Source organism: Mangifera indica, chromosome 18 (assembly GCF_011075055.1).
Source record: "Mangifera indica cultivar Alphonso chromosome 18, CATAS_Mindica_2.1, whole genome shotgun sequence".
NCBI lineage: Eukaryota > Viridiplantae > Streptophyta > Magnoliopsida > Sapindales > Anacardiaceae > Mangifera > Mangifera indica.
In genome coordinates, this window is record NC_058154.1 from 3,345,350 (window position 1) to 3,362,176 (window position 16,827).

Genomic DNA, 16,827 nt, shown 5'->3' on the forward strand with positions numbered 1-16,827 from the left:
CATTTGGCTTTGTAGGGTGATAATGGCCATTTTCTGTGTTTCCTAAGGTAAGGATAGGTGCGCTTTAGGGAGGAGAGCCTGACCATTTTGAGTTTCAGGAATCAGGGCAAAGTGAACAAATCTGAAACGAATATGGTGATTTTGGAATGATATTTTAAAAGCTCCTTCTTAAGTTATTAATATTGTGTTGCCGTAGCCACTTCACTTCACCCGAGGAGTTGACTGTTTGACGTTGAGACACGGTTTTGAATGTTTTGAATAAGACGAAATCAGATGGTGTAAAGCTCGATATTGTTTGCTAAAATATGGTTATGAATGGGGTAATTGCAAATAAAGATTATGTGAGAGCAGAGAAGCTGTTTGATGAATTCCTGTGTTGGGTTTGGTTCCTGATGCTTTTACCTACAATATGTATATAAATTGCTTTTTCAAGAAAAATAATGTTGAAGCTGGAATAAAGATGGTAGTTTGTAAGGAAGAATCGGGATGCAAGCCTAATGTGAGCTCTTGTATTAAATTACCGAGCGTTTTGTAAGGTTGGGGAGCTGGGGAGGTCAAAGGAGCTTGTGAGGGAGATGGGACTGAAAGGCGTTGTGCTAAATTTGCAGGCGTATAGTATTGTGATTGATGGTTTGGTTAGTAAAGGTGAAGTTGTTGAAGCCTGCGAATTTTTGGAGGAAGTATTTGATAAGGATTTTTGCCTGCCAAGTTTAATATCTGATGAGGCAATTTGTGGGTTGTGCCATAAAGGTTTGGTTTGTAGAGAGCTTGAATTGCTTAAAAAGAATGGGTGACAAGAATGTATCTTCAGGGGCTATAGTTTGGAAAGCTCTTCTTAGCTCTGGATACCTCTTTGATTGTTTGAGTGGATTCAAACTTCTCTTGTTGACTTGCAGAATGATTTCTTTTTATCAGTATCAAAGTTACTGTTATTCATTCTCACGTTATATCAAATTCTTGACTTATTTGTTAATTACTGAACTAGAGTTTTCTTTTATTTGATGTAACCAGTTTAACCCAATGCTAAAAAAGGACGTTAAAAGATAATCCAGTTCATGCTATGGTTGTTACCCCAAACAAAAAAACTGAGTTACTGATGGTGATGTGCATATCTGCAATATCAATGGTTCTGTCTTTCTCTTTAACCCATAAAACTAATAACGAGCTGAAGATCTGATTATCACTGCTCCCATGCAAGATTGCAAGTGTTTCTTTGGACTCCCTCAATACCTTTGAGTTGAAAGGACACCCTCATTCACTAAACATGGAACGGCTTTTGTTTCAATCGCACCCTAGTGGAAATACTGAAGATTTATTTTCACCTGATTTTAGCCATCGTATCAAGCATGATATTTCTAACTGTATAGTATTTGCTTGTAAAGGTGATAAAATCTGACTCACACTGGAAAGCGGATGCCAAGCAACTAGTTTATTTTTCCTAAAAGGGGTAACTTAAGGGAGAAAGATTAAAACATCCAATCAAGAGATTATAAATTTGAAGCTTAATACATATCAAAATTAAACGTTTAATTTAATTAATATAATGATTATATGAGTCTATCATTATACTATGTTTTCTAACAAATTAGGGTAAAAATGTCTAATATAACAAATTATAGAATCAGTTATATTAAACTTTTATCATCAATTAGGTTAAAAATGTAACATTCAACTAGATGATAAAAGAGTAATATGGCTAGAGAAGGGTTTCTCATAAAAAAAAAAAATAATTCACTCTCTGTGATGAATTAAACCCATACCAGTAGATTCAATTATTGCTTCAGGACTATAAATTTTTCAGGGCAGTATTATCAGTTCTTTGCAAGTGATCTCTTGTTCCCTTGTATTGACAATTATTGGCCGTACATGCCTGTGCCTCAGTAAAATTCACAGACGGCTCATTGGCTTTCGTAATTTGACTTCATTTGATTTGTTTATGTTGTTATGTCATTTTCTATTGAATAGAGACTTGTAGTACAATATTTCAGAGTGGCGTAATGATATTCTAATTTATAAGTTTGTGGCTCTAGTGACATTTCCATAGCAAAGCCTACTTTTACCTCGCACCCATTCTATGAATTTTTTATGCCTTTCTTAGAGTGACTTTTTTCAGTCAGAAAAGTGCTTCACTTTAGTGGCCAGAAGAAGACAGACTAATCTGGCAACAAAAATACATACAGGAATGCAAATTTTTGTGAAGCTGCTCTCATCGGTGTCATTACATGGAAAACCCTCTAAAGGCTTTGTTTACAAATTCACAAACTTACTTAAGTGACACTTGAAACTGTTTGCCACCCACGACATTTTAGGTCAAGAATTTGATTTTACATGTCTCTAGCAAGTTTTAAATTCATGTTTTTTAGCTTAAGTGTTCTTATTTTTGTCATACATCTTTGTCACTCATACTATTCATTGAGAGCTATAATAGTCCATTTTAATGCAATTATTGTCTGGGTAACAATAAAAGAGGTCATTCATATATATTCAGTGGAAATAAAATGCTGTACGTTACTACAGTCACGTTTACCATCCTTTTATATAGTACCTTCCAGACTGCAACTGGGCAAAAGTTTGGTAATTTGGTAAATGAGAAATGATATATTCCTGGAATCGAAGGAAAAAGCTTCTGTGCTCTGTGTGTATGGCTTTTCATTGTCACATCAACCTAGACGCGAAGTAAGAGAAGGAAGCTATAGAACAGTGTCACCATTCCAGGTGAATCATTCTGACATGAGCCACAACATGAGGAGAGCCTATGAGGCTGTTCGTTTTGCGGTGATATAAAAGTTGGAGGGTTGCTCTAGGATTAGTCACGTCATTGAAAAGGAATCTAGGTCATTCTTATACAAATTGGTTGGGAACTAAAGTCGGTTTCTTGATGAATTTAAAGCAAGATAAAACTAGAGACTCTAAACCCAAAAAGGTGTACACAAAACTAACCCTCGCGAGCTGGTGTGCTTGGGGTTCTGCATACAATAGGCATGTGGTGGTGGTTATCTTGTATTGTCTCCGGGTGGTGCTACCAAATACATATTCAACATCACAAGTAAGCCCTGATCATGTCAAAGGATAAAAAACAAAGAGAAAAGTGAAGGAAAGAAGCTAGGTATGTAAACCCCACTTAAAATCTCCTTAAATCATTTTGGGTTTTTGTTTGACCGCTTCTTTTCTTTTTCCTTGTCATTAAAACAAAAAGAATATTAAAGAAGAGAATATGCTCTTGCCACTTTAGATACAAGTAAATTCAATGCAAGATAAATTTACTAAATAAAATAAACTCAATACAATTATCAATATCATTGTACAAATTATGAATTGAATACAAGGTTTATAAAGTTAGAATAATCGTCATCTTCTCTTAAAATATTAATATACAATAACTTTTAAAAAGTAAAATACTTCTATTAACGGTAGGAGAAAGAAGCTAATGAATATATAATAGGTTCATAAATTTTTATTAAAAGTTAAATAAATTTTAACTAATATCGTCTATACAGATTATAACTTGTTAAGTATATTATATTTATCCTAATTAATTACATTAAACCATTTTATGAGCTTTCATTAAACTATTCAATTATATAATTTTATTAAACTAAAATTATAATAATATCAACCAAAGTGGAGAGCTTTCAAACATAAATTTATATGATAGTGATGCGAAAGTTGAGAGTTTTCTGGGATTATTTTTTAGTTGTACTGCTGGTGCTTTGGATGAGATTCTTTCAATTTCTTTTCTCAGGTACTCTTCCTTTACTTTAACAACACCACTCACAGAGTTGTCTTATTATAAAAGCAAGCAAGGAACTCAATAAAACTGAAGAAAAACGTAATTCCAAGCTGCAGAAAGGGCAATTTTGTAGCTAAAATGAGTTCCTTCTTTAAGCTATTGATCACAGGAAGTCTTTTGTTATTGAATTTGTTATCCTATATTTGTACATATATTCCACTTAAATCCCCACAAAGCATTTTTTATGCATTGCCATATAACAATTAGAGCATGCCTATATACAAGACCAGAACTTTAATACCAGAATTCCCAAGAAAAAGTCATGAAATGAATACTTTAAACAAGATTTTCATCATTACTCACCTGAAACAGGGCTTTAATTCACTTTCTGTGATTGGTTTGATTACGATTTTTGCCGTAAGAATCCTCTGGGGAGGTACTTCAGCCGAGTACTCGTTTATCATTATAAGGTGCAGTGGTCATGATGGGGAAGATGGGCACATGAAAAACTAACTCATTGAAGATACACAGAAGCCCTTGAGTAGTTGAAGAGACTGTATGTGTGTATGTGTGTGTGCATGAGTTAGTAATGCACGTGCCCTGCTTCTCCATCTTGCTCTACACACACCTTCTTTGATTGCTGCAGCAAGAGGCTAGCTACCCCAACTCATTAAAAATGGTGAGTTAGAGATGCTCAGCTGCAAAAATATGGAGTCCATGCTTACACATTTATAATGAGAGAGGCAGGCAAGTAAGTTGAGTTTAAAGGGGAAGAAAGGAAAAGCTAGGTAATTAGTTGGGTGTGGACCCCGATGGCCATGACTAAGCAACCCAAAGGTCCCAAACAGCTTGTCACAACTTTTGTAGGACCACAACTTCAAGTCTAGCTATATATCCCATCACTTGTTTGCAGAATTTATTAAAAACTATGTTTTAATAATCTTCTTTAATCTCATATTGAAGCTGGGGAGAACTGAGGAAAGGATTCAGCCAAATACATGTGCTTCTAAATTAAATCCCCACTCAGAATGTATATTTGTTTAATCAGTAGAGGCAGACAAAGAGGTAGATGAATCTTGTTTATTAATATTTACAAGTCTTCTTATTTTATTTCTACAATATTCTTCTTCTTTAGAATGTACCTAGCCTTGTCTATATGGGTATTTTTTATACATGTGTTGATGTCAAAAATCTCTTATCAAACTTGCATTCAAGAGTATTGAGTCAATATTAACATGTTTTTCTCTCACTTGCAATGTGTCTTAATGGGGCAAAACTGCGAGATCAATGAAGGCCAAGATAGATAATATTTTGTGACTTTAGTGACTTACTATGTGGACAATATCAACTGACACCACTTGTAGGAATTATGTTAGGTGTTTTTCCTAAATCCCTCAATTGAGGATAGTTTGATAATCTCATATTGAACAAAAGTTAAAGATCTTAAGTCAATATAAATTTATTGTTTCTTTCTCTCTTACGAGGTCCTTATAACGACAAAATTATAAAACCAAATTAAAATAAACAATCTAAATGGCTATTTATGTGCAAATCAAAACAACATCAATTGTGATACTATCTATAGTGATGATACCAAGTGTCAGTATTTTTCTTTTCCTCATCAGACACTTTTTAAAGGTAAAACCAAGAAGTTAACGAAGTCTAGAACCAACCATACATCATGCAAAAACCTGTTCAAATCAGCAAGGCTTCTAGTTAAACTGATTCCTGGAGAAACCAAAATAATCTCAAGTCTGACAGATGATTCTTTAGTATAAGAGTAAGAACAAATATGCAAATTTTATTTTTGTCATTATCATCATTGTTAATGCATAAATTAAAAAGTAGGTATCATTATTTAATCGTAACTTAATACCTTTAACTGTCGTATTTATTTGTCAATTTCAGAGAGCCACTGATTGACATTCTTCCCTGTACTGCAAGTTAACAGCTTTATCATCACGGCCATCATTTTATTTTCTTTTTCTCTAAACTGTTTGTGAAAAATGTGCAGCCACTAAGAAATGTCTACGCAATTTTCCAGATGGGTTTCCATTCTTGAATTTTTTTTGTTTTTAATTTTCTCTCTTTCAAAATTTTCCCAGAAAATAATTGTATCACAAGAAAATTCATGAAGCTCGTGTTGATGATCCGAATGTTGTGGGAAAATGTAGAAGGAAGGAAGGAAGGAGTGGCCTGGCGTTTTCAACTTTTGGATTCTTCCATTTTTAACGGTTGAAGAAGTGATGTGTGAAGATTAAAATTTTCATAATTGTATTAATTGTCAATTTTACTAGACCCACCTTTCATCTGATTGACTTCCACTTCTTAGTCCACTTCTGATTGTGGAGGTCATAAGATGCTTCTCATGTCAATGGGAGAATCTCTTCCTTTTTCTTCTTTAATTTCCCTCAAAAATAATTTTTTGTGGAAAAACTAGAGGTAGATCCCAATAATTTGAAACAATTCAAGGTTGATTAATATTTTATTTGAACCAAGCCATGTGCTTGCGAGCTTTAATACTTGACTTACACGTCTATTGTACACTAGCTCGAACGAGCTCAAACGGGACATTATGGATTCAATCCTAGCTCTTGTTTTGGCTTGGATTGAATCCATCGCCACTCCACTTTGAAGTATTGCTCATTCTCCTTTCGAAAAAGATATTAGAAGATTGATTTTGTTAAAAACTCCATGAATTATAATGATATTGTTAAGGCTTTAGCTGCATAATGTTCTCCTTAATTACTCCATGAAGAGAGAGAGAGAGAGAGAGTTGCATATACATAATAAAGAAGACTGAAAAAAGAAAATGCAATTTGTTAGTGCAAGTATGTTTTGAGAAAATACAGATGGAGGGCATAGATATTTTTGTGAGTCGACATCCATTGCTGTCTTCCGGGATTGAGGAAATCTCAAATGGTCCAGCAAAATACTGATACCTCATCCTCAGCAGTAAATTTGTATGGTCCAGAAGGAAAGCATCTAGATAATTGATGACTTAGGCTTCTCCTTCTTCATTTACACAACCCTTCCATTAATGTTCTGAATTCTTCAAAATGACCAATTGTTTTCCCAGAATACGGTGGTTTGAATAATCTTTTATTTAAAAAAATATATATTACTACAAACATAATTACTTAAAAGATTAATTGATATAAAATTATTATTATGTTTAATAAATTAGTATCTATAAATAATTATTATATCCAATTAGTAAATTAGTAATAAAAAATACTAAGATATTATTTTACTTAAATACTCATAAGAGTATAACTTAGTGTTGTTGTGTTTAGTTAAACTAACATGTCTTATGTTAAAACATTTAATTTGTATATTTTTTATATTGATAATTTATTAGGATTTTTTTCATGTTGTCAAATTATGAAATTAATTAATCAAATTGTTTTTTCAATGTTGTTATCTTATTGTCAATATATATATATATTATATATATATATTTTAAATATTTTTCATGTTACTTGTTATTTTAATAAAAAATGAGTGCATTTTGAATAAACGATTTAATATATATAGATAAAATTGGAATAAAATTAATATTACCTTAATAATGATTTAATGTATAAAATAAAAGTGGTGATTAGATAATCATTATATTATCTATCACATAAACGATCATCAAAATATTTTATTATTTGATAAACCAAATAAAGTAATATCACTAATAAAATATAAATTACTAAATAGTGTTGAATTTTAGCTGAGTTGAACTTGAGCCTAGGCTTAACCTTGATGGGTTTTCATTGAGGCAATTTGACTTTGGCTCTATCTGAGGAGAGTCTGTAACACCCCTCTCCAGATACATAACTCTATCTGGAATATGCTTTGAAAAGTCGAGCACAACTAGACTACTTAATTTACATTACCATCATTTAATGCATGATCATAAATATTTTAAGCATACAAAAATGTGCAATGTGAATAATTACTAAAATACATCATTTATTGAAAATTCATCAATGCATGAAAAGTCTGATAACTTAATTGGAAGTAACTGTGCATAAATAAATCTAAAAAACATAATTAAAATATTCAAAACACATGAATAGATAGATAATCTCAATGACAATTATGTTTTTGCCCTTGTGTAGTTGCTCGTTGGATCGCTGGCTCCCTCATATACTTGTTACTCATCTCTACCTATAAAACAAGAAAAAGAATACATGAGTGAAATCACTCAATAAATTGGTGACCTCTTGACACCTTAAATACTTATAAGATTGGTAAATTTGATGTTCCATTTGCGAATTTGGATGTGGTCACAACTTGAAACTCTTATGCCTTAACATATACCATCTACCAAGATCACTAAGGCCTAAGTTGGAATTGACATATCTGATGTCTTAGTGAAAGCATAAGATGTCTTGAGTGCCACTATCTGTTATGCTTTATACATATGTCATACGACTAGTTGAGCTAGCTATCTAGGATACCTTGGTCATACAAGAAAATAATTTGCTAACAGTCTCTTCCTTTACCATATAAATTGATCAAATTGTTGTTTAAACCATCTTGGAATGACTTATACCATGGGTACATATATAGTGTATCCCGCTGACTATGTGAAGAAATATATGAAATGCCATAATCCTTACCATGCACACCTGAATAAATTGAGTGACTATGCGTCTTAATGCCTTATCACTTTCACGTATCTTGTCACTTATGCACACAACTGGTTGCTATCTAGATATGACCATTTTCCTTAACTTTTTCAATTTTCAATCTATATTTGACTCAATCGGGGTCTCGTGCCATCTTCCATATAGTCGGGCATTCTTTCTAATTCTACCTAGCTTATTTTCTTTACTAAAGTCTTATATTCTTTCCTATTTCATCTGCTCCCCTTCATTATTCTTAAATTAGGGGTAAAATAGTCTTTTTCCTGATTACATGGGTGTGCACCTAAGATGCACCCCCATGTGCTTTTTTTTTTAGAGGCATTCACTTTTGGAAAGTCATACATGGACATGTGTCTCATATCACACGGTCGTTTTTGGCTTTCTTGGAACGAGCGTGAAAATGACGAAACTTCTTAATTTAAACTAAGGAAACACAGGTGTGTATGAGACCATACACAGCCGTGTACCACAATCTAAAACTTGCAGACCTATTGATTTTAGATATTTCCAGTCAAACTCTTATAACCCAAATACAAATTAATATTTAAACAATACCTCTATGCATCCTAAATCTATTTCATCAATCATCAAGCATACAAATTGTTTATTATGACAAATCCAAATTGAGATTATATCTAAATAACATTTAACAACACAATCATGTAAAAGCAATTTAATATAACATCATACATTCATGTTCGAACACTGACTAGTCCCCTTAACATCATGAAATCATTCATAGATCAAAGCTTTGCTTATAAATCTTAAATTCATCCAAATCAGACTTGAATAACATAGAGAGGGAGAGGCCAACTTACTTGTCTTCCGAAGATTGCTAAGGTTTTCATGTGGCTATAAAGATTTTGATGATCGGTGGCTTCCTCCGACAAACAAAAACTTTTGTACTCTCTTTTCTCTCTCTTTTAGGTGCGACTGTAGGTAAGAATAATAAGATAGATTAGGTTAAACATGTTTTAATTTTTTTCTACTAGACGCGATACATAGGCGTGTGTTATATTGCACAACTAAGGCAATACCCGATCTTGCCATGATCGTGATCTTATCTATTAAATTCAAACTTGTTGATGATACACTACCATGTATACCCCCGTACATAGACATATATTACTTTGGAAAACATTAATTAACTCACTTTAACTCAAAGTTAAAAAACTAAAATGCATTTAGGGTTACCTAGAGGTGTTACAATCCTCCCCTCTTATATGAATTTTGTCCTCGAAATTCACTTGAAAAGTTGTAGGAACCACTGTCTCATATCTTAGTTGACCTCTCATATGGCTTTTTCAACCCGATGATCTATCCATAAAACCTTAACTAAGGGAATTTGTCTATGTCTGAGCTCTTTAACTCACTTGTCTATGATCTAAATTGGGTGCTCCTCATACACTAAATTATCCTTGAGCTTAACATTTTAACTTTGAGCACATAGATTGAGTCAATGATGTACTTATGTAACAATGATCATGGAACACGTTATGAATGCAATCCATGCTTGTTGGCAGTATAAGTCAGTAAGCAACCTTATGTACTCACTCCAACACATTAAATGGTCCTACAAACCTCGACGCTAACTTGCCTTTCTTGCCAAATCTCATAACATGCTTGTAGGGGTATGTTCTAACAAACATCTTATCACCTACACTAAACTCAAGATCCCGTCTTCTTTGGTTTGAATAACTCTTCTGACAGTCTTGAGCCTGTTTCATCATTTTTCTTATTGATCTGACATCCTCAATCATCCTCTGGGTTATCTCTGATTTCAAAGCCTAAGTTGGCATCTCTTTGCCCTATCACATCCTAATGCAATGGTGATTTACTTCTCCTACCATGTAAGGCCTCATACGAAGCCATCTTGATAATTGTCTGATAGCTATTATTATACACAAACTTCATTAATGGTAACACTTTTATCTAACTCGTTTCTCTATCTAGGTAACAAGCTCTTAATATATCATCGATCACCTAGTTGACTCTCTTAGTCTAACCATCTATCTAGGGATGATAGATTGTACTAAATACTAATCTCGTACCTAAGAACCTTTGTATACTTTGCTAAAAAGCTTAAACAAACCTAATGTCTCGATCTAAAACTATTGTCCTAGGTACCTAATAAAGTCTGACTATCTCTTTAACATATATATGACCCAGTTTATCTATACTTATAGTGTCTTTAACTGCAATGAAGTGTGTCAACTTGGTCAACTAGTTAACATGGTGTTCCCATTTCCATTTCAAAATATTGAGAAACTATAACAGTCCTAATGGTCTTTGGCATTCAACTTTAACTTGCTAACACATTAGACACTTAACTATAAAGTCTGTTGTATCTTTCTTCATATCTGACCATTGTAAAGATTTTTTCAGATCTTGATACATCTTTACACTCTTAGGATAAATAGTGTGAAAGGAAGTATATGCCTCAGTGAGAATCTTGTCCCTTAAACTTTGATCTCAGGGAATACATACTTAGTGCCTAGATCTCAAAAAGTCTTCTATAACATTTAAATCTTGTTTGGTTCCTTTGGTGACTCTCTGTCTTAACTAGACACACTAATCATTAGATATATTTGGGCCCTATTGATCCCATCCAAAAGGGTTAATTGAATCTGTGGACCTGCCAATTATCTTATGATTACCTCTATTTGCTCTTTCACTAACTCTTGCCATAACTTTTGGTGAATGGTAATTTGAGATAAAATTACTTTTCTACTCACAACATTTGCAACTATGTTGGTTTTGTTGGAATGGTATCTAATCTCATAATTATAATTTTTCACTAACTCCAACCACTGTCTTTGTTTGATATTAAGCTCCTTTTGGGTAAAAAAAATACTTAAGGCTCTTATGATCTATGTATATATCACTCTTGACCTCATATAAATAATGTCATCATATCTTAAGAGCAAACACGATAGTTGTTAACTCAAAGTAGTGTATGAGGTACTTGGTATCATAATCTTTCAATTGAAAAGAGGCATATGTTATCATTTTACCTGTGTAACACCCATAAATAAGCCCAAGGGCTTTTGAGTTTTTTTTCCTAGTTTTAAATTCGATGGTTAATGATTTTCAAAGGTACATGATCGTGTATGGTTAGTAAAAAGTCAATTCAATGGATCTAATTATAATTGTGGTGAAATTAGAAGTTGTCTTAGTTATGCAACTTGAACCACGACTGTGTATACCCCATACACGCTAGTGTATCACATCTTGAAATTAAAATTAAAATGTGATCAACCCTAATTCTCTCATATTACCATTCTTACCTGTAGACTATTGAGAGAATGTTGTGGGAGGAGAGTTGCTTGGATGCTTGTGAAGTCATTATCGGTCACCAAACGTCACCAGTTTCAAGAATAATGCATTGACAAGCATAGGAAGTCAAGTAAGTGGTGTTTTGGTTTGACTTCAGTTTATTAACCATGATTAACTATTATAGGAATATTTAGAGATATTTCTTATATGGTTTATGACTTGAATATGTTGTTGTATGGTCTATGTGGCTAGAATATGTGATGTTTGGATGAGAAAATGGAATTCTTTCATCATAGAATTTTATCTATGGTTGTATGGGTTAAATGGCCACTACCCTTACGTTTTGAATATATTATGAATACCATATATGATTCTTTGAGAAGATCATTGGCTATAAAACACTATGGATATGTATATGAAATTTCTATGGTAATGTATGACACGATTAATATTCTCTTTGGATAGAGGCATGTTTGAATGTTCAATGTTCTTAGATTTGATAGAATGAGACTATATATGCATTATGGTTAAAAGAATAGTAGAAACAACATGTTTAGGATGCTTGGAGACTACTGTTTATACCTTAGTTGTGTGAGTATTGCCTAAATCATGATCAGAGAGGCATAGAAACCCTGTAACGCTATTTTCAGATTGTAACACATAACTGTGTATAATCCTCTACATACTTGTGTGTCGTTTCAAGAAATTCAAAGTTTGAGATTCCTATGCTTGTTTTGATGAAAGACATGCATGACCATGTGGATGGGACACACGCCCATATATAGCTTTCTGAAAATGGTCAACGTGCAATAAAAGACATATGATAGGTACACGTGGAGCAAAGTGTACAAGAATATGTCTAAATCATCTTCTTATATGTATCTACTCTAAGCACGATCGTGTGTTGAGTGCCACACAACTGTGTATATGGCTCAAGAGGCACACAAGCATAGGTAGAGAAGTACACGATCGTGTACCCCTAGACAAAGATAAAAAATAATTATACTCTTAAACTATGTGCACAAAAAAAAAAGAGTTAAGTAAGAAGAATAATGAGCTATTATAGGATAAAGAATTCAAGAAAGACATATATAAGGCGCTTAACTGTGTGGATGATGACATAAGCTCAGGTTGAGTAAAATTTAAGTTGAAAAGTCTACAACCTTAAGGCTAGTGTCATACATTTAGATAGTTACTAGCTATGTGTGTAAGTGATGATAACTATGAAAGTGATAGGGAGAATACCCATGAGATACATTATGCACTTGACGCCAAGGTGCAAAGTCACCCAGTTCAGTTCAGATGTGTATGGTAAAGATGCAACTTTTAGATATTACTCACGTGATTAGTGGGATACACTATATATGTATCAGAGGTAAGAGTCATCTTTGGATGGTTAATCAATAGCTTCGATCAGCTTATATGGTAATGGAAAAAGTTGTTATTAGATATTTTCCTATGTGATTAAGGTGTCTCAGTTAGTTAGCTTAATAGGTCATTTGATATGTGTGTAAGACACTACAATAGCTTTATTAGGGCATCAGATATGTCAATTTTAGCTTAGGTCTCTCTATTTTTTACGAATAATCCATGTCAAGGCACTAAAGTGTTGTAGTGTGACCATATTTAGCTTACGAATGGAACACAAGTTTTATGGTCAGTTAATTTAATAGTTAAAGATGTCAAAAGGTCTCCACTTACTAAGTTTTACTCACGTATTTTTATTTATATGTTTTATAGGTAGAGGTGAGTAGTGGGGTAGGCAAAAGATCCAGTGAGCAACAATGTGAGGACGAGGGGCTATTATGTTATTCTAGTTTATTTTCAAATGATTAGTTTTGTTTTTTGACATTTAAAACACAATTGTTATTTATACTCTATGCATTTATTTCATATAGAGATTTTTCAGATATTATTTATAATTTTATGAAGTATTTATGTGCATCTATCACCTTTTTGCGTGTTTTACAATCTTGATCATGCATTAAAGTTTTCAAATAATTTAGTAGTACACGTCTCTTTTAGTATATTCTCATTAAGGGCGTGTATCTAGAGAAGGGTATTACAACTTATTTATGTCAAAACGACTCTTAAACCCTAAAAAGAGGCATCTATGTACAAATAATATTTTTTGCCCTCTATCAGCAAAGATAAAAAGGGAGGTGATGTCAACCTTTTTCTTTAATTCTTGGAAACTCTACTCTTAGGCATCCAATCATCTAAAAAGAACATCTCTAGGAGTCAACTCTATAAGTAGTCAAGTCAACTTGATGAATCCTTTAACAATTGCTTGTAATAACCTATCAATCCGAGGAAACTCTAAACCTCATTTGTTGTCTTAGGTCTCTGTCACTCTAATGCAACCTTAATTTTATTGGGTTCAACTGATATGTCATCTGTTGAGACCACTTATTCAAGAAAAGCAACTTTGTCTAACTAGAACTTTCATTTAGAAAACTTAGGAAACAATTGTCTTTCTCTCAACCTTTATAACACAAACTTTAGATGTTGCACATGCTCATCTTGAGTCTTAGAGTACACAAGAATGTCATTTATGAACACTACCAAGAACTCGTCTAGGCAATCTTAGAACACTCTCTTCATTAGGTTCATAAATACTATTGGGGCATTGGTCAACCCAAATGGTATAACCACAAACTTATAATATTCATATCTGATTTTGAATTTTGTCTTGGATATATCTTATTTGGTAACTCTTACCTGATGATGACCTGACCTCAAATCAATCTTAGTGAATATTAAAGCTCCTTTAAGCTGATCAAATAAGTCATCTATTCTCAAGAATGGATACTTATTCTTCACTATTACTTTGTTCAACTCTCTATAGTTGATGCACATCTTCATCGATCTATCTTTCTTCTTTACAAATAAGATTGGTGCACCTCACAGTAAGTGGCTTAGTCTGATGAAACCAGTATTCAACAACTCTTACAACTATTTCTTTAACTCTTGTGGTTCTGTTGAAGCCATTTTGTATGATGCCTTAGAAATTGGAGTTGTACTCAAAGCAAGCTCAATACTAAACACCATCTCTCTCTTTGGTTCTAACCCTAGGAAGTTATCAAGGAAAACATTTGAAAATTCTTGCACTATTGCAGTATCCTTCACACTCGAGACTATCTTATTTAATTTGTTCACTATGTGTGCCAAATACGTACTGCACCTCTTACTCAATATTTTCCTTGTCTTGACATTATTGATCATCATGTTAAGAACTTGGTCTTTTCCAAAAATATATTATTCTCTACTATCTAAATAGAACCAAACCTTTTTCTTTTTATAATCAATTTTTATCCCATATCTACGCAAGAAGTCCATGTTGAGAATCACATTAAAATCAGGCATATCTCTAACTATTAGGTATACAACCATCTCTCCAATCAACATATGGTTGTTGTGGATTTTGTCCCCATTTGACATTTCTATACTGATTTACATAACAGTTACAAGTTTTAGTTATAATCTCTCTACTATGCCTCAAGCAATAAAGCAATATACGGTACTAGAATCAATTAAAGCAGATAAAAGACATGAGTGAAATACTAACTAACCTGTCATTTTTGTTAGGATGGCTTTAGCTTGAGTCTGAGTGGTTGCATACACTCGAGCTTGTCCTCCTTCAACTATTTACTCTATTAGGGTTAAGGTTAGGGTTAGGGTTAGGGTTGGGGTTGGGGCTATTAGAGATGTGCACTATCTAGCAAAATGGTTGAGTTGCTTGTACTCGTAACATATTCTCTGATCGACGAGGTACTTTTTGTCATGTTTGCATTTATATCTAAGACAAGTAAGAAGATATTTTCACTTTGGCTAATCTTCTCTTTTTTGTTTTTTACTCTTTCAATTCTTCTTATTCCTTGACTGGAAAGGTCTTTTGCCTTTGGGTTCTCTACTACCCCTATCTTGATTACCATATATAACCATCTGACTCTGTCTCTAAACTAAGGTTACTAGTACTAGCTGATCTAGTATTCCCTTATCTCAAGTTATCCTATGCCTTATGGCCTCTAAGTTTAATGCTTTACCAAGCGCCTTTGATAATGATTTGGGAGGATTATCTCTTATTATAACATCATTAGTACTGTCTGATTTAAGTCTACCAAGAAATACCTCTAGCTTGCCTTTGTTCGAGCTAGCTACTTCTAGAGCATACTTTGCCAATGAGTTCATCTTGGTAAAGAACTCTCTTACTAACATATTACCTTGCCTCAAATAAAAGAACTCTTGAGCTTTCACATACATAACATCTGCACAAAGGTACTCTCTCTGAAAGGTTCATTTAAAGTCAACCCAAGTTATCACTGATGCTCAACGGTTTCTACACAACGTCTAGCACCATACCTTTACATCATCCTTAAGTATAAGGCTGACATAGTGGATTTTATCTACATTCATCATAGTGTAAATCCTCATGACATCCTCAATTGCTTCTAGCCACTTCTTAGTTGGTAACCCATCTAACACTGTATTACCTTTGAAGTCAAAAGGTTGATGTCTATTTGCCAAATAATAGATAGGGTAGGTCTGACCTCTGTTGCCACCTACTGCCTTTACTCTATCCTGTTAGGGTGGAATATTTATGATTAGAAGCTACTCAGGCATTTGTGGGGTATTAACTGGGTGTCCAACATTCTCAAATACCTTATGTTCCATCTCAAAATATCTTCCATTATCTGTTGGATAGCCTCACTGTCTATTGATGGCACAACTGACATGCCAAATGTCTATCCTTGAGACTTAGCTCGGCTTTTCTCATGGTTGGGGACCTTTGGGCATCCCTGATTAATCTCTTAGATCTCCTTAACCTGATAAAATCATGATTAAGGCACATAAAATACTTTAACTCAATGTAGGTTTATCATATTTATAGTGATAGACATGTAGAAGCAGTCAGAGTTGCATGAGGCTTACTTTCCCTACTTAACTCTATTATTCACTTTTTGACACTTATGCATTTAACACTTTTTTAGGTACTAAGATCATGCTCCGATACTATAAAAGTAACATCTCTCTATAGATACATACCCATAACTGGAATATGATCTGAAGAGACTTGCATAACTAGATTACTAAATTTACATTCTTATCATTTAATACATGATTGTAAGTATTTTAAGCATACAAAAAGGTGCAATGTGAATAATTACTGAAATATAT

General features: G+C 33.3%; 2 long non-coding RNA genes across 3 annotated transcripts; one reads left to right on the top strand and one right to left on the bottom strand.

The window, feature by feature from the left end:
- Positions 1-1,929: 1,929 nt before the first annotated feature.
- Positions 1,930-4,231, bottom strand: LOC123201367. 2 transcript variants are annotated; one of them, XR_006498812.1, is made up of 2 exons: positions 4,094-4,231; positions 1,930-3,169 (listed from the first exon to the last, which is right to left on the bottom strand). It is a non-coding gene; the product is annotated as an uncharacterized LOC123201367 (long non-coding RNA). The 2 variants fall into 2 exon arrangements; XR_006498811.1 differs by having other exon boundaries at positions 1,930-3,176; positions 4,094-4,225.
- On the top strand, positions 2,971-6,458 carry LOC123201368. Its single transcript, XR_006498813.1, has 3 exons — positions 2,971-3,106; positions 3,743-4,795; positions 5,836-6,458. It is a non-coding gene; the product is annotated as an uncharacterized LOC123201368 (long non-coding RNA).
- The last annotated feature ends 10,369 nt before the right edge of the window (positions 6,459-16,827 follow it).